Source organism: Primulina tabacum, chromosome 16, assembly GCF_025594145.1.
Source record: "Primulina tabacum isolate GXHZ01 chromosome 16, ASM2559414v2, whole genome shotgun sequence".
NCBI classification, from domain to species: Eukaryota; Viridiplantae; Streptophyta; class Magnoliopsida; order Lamiales; family Gesneriaceae; genus Primulina; species Primulina tabacum.
Genome location: NC_134565.1, coordinates 717,253 through 724,677, shown reverse-complemented (window position 1 = coordinate 724,677; position 7,425 = coordinate 717,253). Strand labels below are relative to the sequence as shown.

At 36.9% G+C, this 7,425-nt stretch overlaps 1 pseudogene; it reads left to right on the top strand.

Moving 5' to 3' along the window:
* Positions 1 to 2,159: 2,159 nt before the first annotated feature.
* Positions 2,160 to 7,425, top strand: LOC142529948 (eukaryotic initiation factor 4A-8-like; annotated as a pseudogene).

The window sequence follows — 7,425 nt, the reverse complement described above, 5'->3', positions numbered from 1 at the left end:
TAACTTAAAGCACTTAAGAGGTCCTAAAACAATAACAGTAGGCCCCCCAAACACACGGCTGAATTTCCAGAATTTGCCCAAACTATCGGTCCTATCCTAATTCCCCACCTCATGCTTGATTTCCTCCCAAAACTCACACCTCAAGCTAACACGTCGCACCAGTCATGAGGCAACCTAACAAGGACCTAGACCAGACCCCAAGCCACCTATCAGAACTAAACCACCGCCCCATGCAAGTCTCTAACCACTAAAAACCGAGAACCCACCAAAAGCACCTACCGCGTCTACCCTTCCCCTTCACCCGATCGATCTCACTTTCCAGCAAGTATCGGCCCCTTTCAGGCCTTGTCTCAGATCCTCAAGGATCTAATCCATGGCTCAGATCAGTCCTTGTGTTGCTGGATCGGTCCTTGGCACGCGATCTACCCCAAAACCGAGACAAACTCCTTGCTGCCTTAACCATCCTTAGCGTACAGCCCCTACAACTCAAACCCAACCTATTGACAGCATACCCTTGGCATAAGGAACCCCTCAGCATGCCACATGACAGCCCCCTTGCAACAATATCAAGGAATTAGTGAGTAGCAATCAAGAAAGTGCAAGAACATAAGTATGAACCGAAAATTCTTCATGAACTAAGCTAGATCTGAATTATCATCCATGAATGCATTCTCCAGCATATAAAAACGTGTATGATGCAGCAAGAGGTAATACAAAGCGTGCCTTGACGACGTAGACGCAAAAGGATTGAAAAAAGAGCGCCGGAGAATATTATTCCTTCAAGTATGGAGCTTGGCCGTGGCCTCCTTGGGATTTTGATGAAAACGAGGGTGGAGAAATCTGAATGGGGGTGTCGGCAGTTGGGGTGGGATTAGGTTTAGGTTAACGAGTGTTTAAGGAATATTTAAATGATTAATTAGTAGATAATGGCCCTAATTGTTTAATTAAAGATTTAAAAAGATAATTAAGCCAATAAATATAAAAGTGGGCCCAATAAAAATGTACTCTCGAAAAATATTTCGTGTTGAAAAGATTTTGAAAATATTAACCAGACCATTAAAAAGTCCCTCGATTTGATAAAATTTGCGTACCGTTAAAAATAAAATCCTGCGGGTAAAAATACCCAGTAACATCCCATTATTTGAAAAATTCACTTAAAACACCATATATTAATTTATAAAAATAAATCGTGTAATTAAAATAATATTCCTGAAAATTCTCCGGTCTCCGATCCTCGTTCGAGCGTGAAATGCATCTAGAAACTCTAATGCCTGAACTTTTAAAATTTTATGAATTAAATCCTATTATGCATGAATTATGCATAAAATGCACAAAAATAAATAAACACAAAATAATAAAATAAACATGTATTTTATGCTTTAAAAGAATTTAATAGAACATCAAAGAAATTTAATAATTTGCATGAATGTGGTTCACGTGGACCTTCAATTTTTTTCGGGACGTTACATGTACCCTAGCAAATTTCCCTGAATATATATCTCGATTTTCAGCTTCCACTTCAAGTACCTTCCCTAACTTTTCACCTAGATTCCGCAAAATAGATGGTTGCATAAAAGCAAGGGAAAGATTATGGAGTTGGTTCCAAAGGGGAACTTCTGTAAACTCTATATCATTAGGATTTTGTTGCCCTCTTGGTTCTGCAAACAAGACCAGATCCTTAAAGAAATTCCACGGTCCGTCTTGCAAGGCCCTTTGTTTGTCATTGATAGATTTGAAATCCAAGGAGAATATATTCTCACCCACCATCTAAACAGCAACATATTTCTTAGCTTGAAGTATACGAGACATATTAGTACGAAAAGTTTCTCGATTTACCGCCTTAGAAGAGAAAATTTTTCCAATCAAGCACGATTCCAGCCTTTGTCGACCCAGAGAAGCTAGATCCGATGATAAAGTCACAGGAGCTTTGTTTTTATCTTGAGAGAGTTTGAGGTTATTGACTAGCTTGGCTATTTCTTTAGGGTCCATCTGAGATCTGCTCCTAGAGGAATCAAGAGAAGAACATGTCCGGAACAAGAGATCTACAATCACCAACTACCACCAAGAGCAACGGAGGAGATGGGAGAGTTTTCAATAAGATCTTTATAAATTAAAATTATTTAGTTAGACATGGAGAAACAAAAGACACGTCTAATGCCTAATTTATATCGGGAAGGGGGAGCTTTTCTTGAATCCAGGTTCCAACAAAAAGGCGCATAACCGAGGGGAAGCTACAGCACAGCAAATTTTACGACAAAGCAATCTTCATTATTTTTTGTTCAGATTCAAAGGTTCTTCTGTTTTAACTTCTTTTTTAATTTTTTTTTTTTTTGTTTTGTGTAATGTTGGCTGTATTGTTTGAAAAAGGTGACAGCTTGGTGATGTTAAATATGTTTGGGTTTCTGGTGGGATTTCTTTTGGAATTAGGTGTTGTTGCTTGTTGAGTTTGGAAGATCTTGAAATTGGTAGGATTTGATTTTTTTGATTAGGTAATTTTTATCTTCACAGTTTGAATCTAAGTGTGTCAATGACAATGTTGATGCTTCAGTGCATATTTTTTAAAAATCTCAAATTATTTACGTTTACGGAAGTAGCATAGGAGATGAACTGTATAGTGTATCAAAGGTTTTCTTTTGTGTTGTCCTTTTTATTATTCATTCTTGTGGTTTTTGGTCTCAAAAATTGAATCTTTGGTTGTTTCAGAGCCCGTGGGCCTGGTAAATTATGGGTAGGGGTTAGAAGGACTGCTATATGTTGTGGATTTTATCCCAATTTCGATACTGTCCTTTTCCATTCAGAATAACTTTCCCAAACATGGGAACATAAGTTTAATGCTGGCAAGCCATATTGAATGGCTTGCCCGTTTGGCTTTTTCTGTTATATTTTTCCTTTCACGGGTATCCCTTGTGCAATTGATTGAAACTAATAATTTGTTGCCCCCTCAATTTTTTGATATGGTGTTTCTTTTTGTTTCCACTAACAACATGCTATCAACCATCGTAGTTTCGGGTTCTTTCAAATCTTGGTTTTTCTGAACATCTTTTCAACACATTCAATAAAGATTTAATATCTCTTATACACTATGCACATTTTTGTTCTAAGATTTAATTTTCTGCATGAGTTCCTTCTATTCACGTCGGAGTTGTCTCACACGATGTATTTGAGAGAGATGGTGAAATGGCTACTTTTTATAAGGATGTCATCTTTCTTGTAGTATAGCTCTTTGCTTCTGAGACTATCTTCCTCAAACAAGAGAAAAGAAGTTAATATTTGTAATCTACAATGGATTGTTTGTAAGTTTGGCTCTTCTGTGACATATTCCCATTAAAATGATGTTTTTGGGATCCTTGATCCATGTTTGAATTTTAATTTTGCATTCCATCACTATTCCTTGGTTTTTTTGCTTTTTTTTTTTAATTCCCAACATTTGGTATCAGTAATATATCATGGTTTACAGTTATTGAAATTGGTTTTCTCGATGTCCAAACTTTCAAAATGGGCATATTGTTTCTAATATATCAAGAACATTCCAGCTATGATAGGTTTGGCTCCTGAAGGATCTCAATTTGATGCTTGTCAATATGACACAAAAATGAACTATTTGTAAGTATCTATTTATTTCATTCACTCATAATCCTATATGTTCATGTTTCCGGAGCCGTTCATTGGAATTTTTGAAAATGGTAGGTACTAGGTTGTAATATAGGTGAGATTCTTTGTCCCATTTCTGATGCAGGCTCCAAGCTGATGGACAAGATTTCTTCACATCTTATGATGAAGTCTATGATAATTTTGATGTTATGGCCCTTCAAGAGAATATCCTTAGAGGCATATATGCTTATTGTATGTATGAATTGTGATATTCTAAATTTTTATGTAATCAACCTTTTTTTCTATTATATAATTATTAGCCATGATGTTTTTTAACCCAAGGTGAATTGGAGTACTTGTTTAGTCTTTGATCATGCTAGTTTTTTTGTTTGTTTGTTTGTATTATTACAATAGATGTTAAAATGCTCCTGTTAAATGCTTGTCTTTTCTTTGTATAGGTTTTGAGAAGCCCTCTGCCATCCAGCAGAGAGGAATTGTTTCATTCTGTAAGGGACTTGATGTCATTCAGCAGGCTCAGTATGGAACTGGGAAAGCTGCTACTTTCTATTCTGGCATCTTGCAAAAACTTGATTAAGATATAACTCAGTGTCAGGCCTTGGTTTTGGCACCCACCAGAGAACTTGCTCAACAGATCGAGAAGGTTATGAGAGCACTTGGTGACTACCTTGGCGTTAAGGTCCATGCTTGTGTTGGTGGAACCAGTGTGAGGGCGGACCAACGCATTCTTTCAGCCGGTGTCCATGTCGTTGTTGGCACCCCTGGTCGCGTATTCGACATGATATGTAGACAGTCACTTCGTGCTGATTACATCAGAATGTTTGTGTTAGATGAAGCTGAGGAGATGCTATCGCGTGTGTGAGAACCCAAATTTTTGAGCATGTAATTATTTAATTAAATATAGACATGTATAAGAATTTATTTTCGAGATATAATAAATTCGAAAATATTAAATAATACATGGTATTGAAAATTCCAAGCCAATAAATACATGAAATTCAAAATTCAGTACAAATCATGTATTAATTTCGAAATAAGGCTGGATATCAATCAAATTTGGAAGGAAATATTACATACAATGTAGTTTTTCTCAACAAGGAAGCATTCCAATATTTAAGGAAGAAGCATCTCAAAATTTATGGAAGGAGCATCTCCAAATTTTGGATAGAATATCAATCGAATTATGGTAGGATTTTCACCTCACCCTATAAATAGGAGGAACCTCTCATTCAGAATTTAATACCGAAATTTCGAGTTTCCTCTCCAATTTTCGAAATCTCCTCCAAAAAATTCTGCACGAGTCATCAAAATTCTGTCAGAGTTCAGAAATTTGTTTCTCTCGCTCGGATGCTCGGAATCCGTTCTCCACCATTCAGAATATTTTTCGGTCTGTTTCGTATAACATATTCAAATTTCAGCAAAATCCAACGGTTATTTTTTCGTTTATAACTTTTGCAAGAAAACTGCTCATATTTTACGCGATAACAGTATACCTACGGTTTTTCGTCCACAAGCAGGTCAAAAAGACTTCCAAACCCGATCTCCACCGTTCATAGTTTATTCGACATACTTATGAACGTACTGTTAAAGTTTAAGCCCGATCCAACAGTTCATTAAGGCGCAAGGTATTTTACAAGGAGGCTGATGTTTCGGTAGATGTGTTGCTGCGTTTTCGAAGTGTCGATTGGATGATTCTTCTATAATTCTCGAATTCTTCACGTTTTCTTCCAGTCTAAGGTAAGTGGGCTTGTTTTAAATCCTTAAATTTTGGTTATGTGTTTTCTTGTTTTCGAAAAATTCGGTCGAGTACCGTCATTCTGTTTCTACGCTTTTTTGTGCGATTTTGGTACGTTTACGTGTTGGCACTGTGAGGATTCACTGAAAATGGAAGGGAATCCCAACATATGGCCCTTCACGATGGGATAGAACCGTTTTATGGTCTCGCCCCCTTAGAGGATTAAAAATTAGGGACAGATATCAGTAAACCATAGAAGGTGGAAAAATCGCAGTGCTGTTATGATATGAATATGATGATATGTTATGAAAAGTATGATATGTTTATGTGTTATTTCGAAAATTGTGTAAATATTTTTATGTTGTGCTCGAACAGCCCCCGCTTACTGAGTGACGACCATATCACTCACCCCTTACTCTATCCTCCTCAGACAAATCTGAAAAAGAAATAAAGAAAGAAGAGTCGGACACCAGTTTTGGGGCTGATAGTGGACGCATGAAAAATTTTAATTAAGAATATGGTCTTGTGAGTTTTTAATTCAAGTTATAAACGCTTCCGCAGCTTTGTATCGTTTTCAGAGTTACTATTATAAAGACGATTTCACTTTTATGGTATTTATGATATAAACTGGTTTTGGTTTATACTGTACTACGAGGCTTAGGCTTGTTGTTTAGCAATTATGTGATTGTTGAATAACGCCGATGTCGACTAACCCCGGTCTCGGGCGTGACAGCGTGATTTTCAAGGATCAGGTGCATTTCTTTCTTGGTCTACTTTACCATGTCAATGGACAAAGAGCGAGATAGCTTGAAGATACCTTTATTGAAGTAGAGTGTTGATGATTTTTTTAAGTAGTGTTTTCAAGTTCTCAAAAAGTAAAAAATGCTTTATCTTTGGATATACGATTTAATTATTTAATGAAAAGATGCTACAACACATTTTTGGTCGCTTGGCCTTTTAATTTCAGCTTGTTAAAATGATTTTTAGATTTAAAAGCCAATTCAAACATCGCTTAAAAAAATGGAAAAAAATTGTTTTATTTATTCTCTATCCAAATGCACTCAAATGCAAGGATATATATGTATACGTGCATTGTTTTAAATTTACTCTCTTTGACGTCTTTTCTGATGATGAGGTGTTTTGTACGACCAGATATATGATATTTTCCAGTTGCTGCCATCTAAAGTTCAAGTTGGAGTATTCTCAGCTACATTGCCACCTGAAGCTCTTGAAATCACTCGGAAATTCACGAACAAGCCAGTGAGGATTTTGGTAAAGCGGGATGAGCTGACTCTTAAGGGTATCAAGCAGTTCTATGTCAACGTTGATAAAGAAGAGTGGAAATTGGAGACACTCTGTGATCTTTATGAAACCCTCGCCATCACCCAAAGCGTCATCTTTATGAACACCAGACGAAAGGTCGACTGTCTGACAGACAAAATGAGAAGTCGTGACCCGTGACCACGTTGTCTCAGCCACACATGGAGACATGGACCAGAACTCTCGAGACATTATCATGCGTGAATTTCGCTCTGGTTCATCTCGTGTTCTTATCACCACCGATCTCTTGGCTCGTGGTATCGATGTTCAACAAGTATCTCTTGTCATAAACTATGATCTTCCAACTCAACCGTAAAACTATCTGCATCGTATTGGTAGAAGTGGAAGGTTTGGAAGAAAAGTAGTTGCCATAAACTTCCTCACAGAGGAGGATGAGAAAATGCTTCACGACATTCAAAAGTTCTACGATGTTGTCATCGAAGAACTACCATCCAACGTTGCTGATCTTCTTTGAGGCGGTTTTCGAGGTAAGGGGAGAGCCTTTGAAGGCTCTTGGTGATAGTTGATGAGCTTTAATTTCTGCTCTTTCTTTTCGTTCGTTGCCGATTTAAATCTTATATCACCTGACGAAATGGAAGCTTAGCATAGATGATCTGTGCATGGGAATCCATGTCATTCTTATGGTCACATATGTGATATACTCATGCATTTTTTGTGTCTAATTAGTGTTTCTGTAACTAACTACTTCAATTTTGACACTCAAAATCAGTTTTATTTCAATGGAGTTTTTAGCTTTTTTT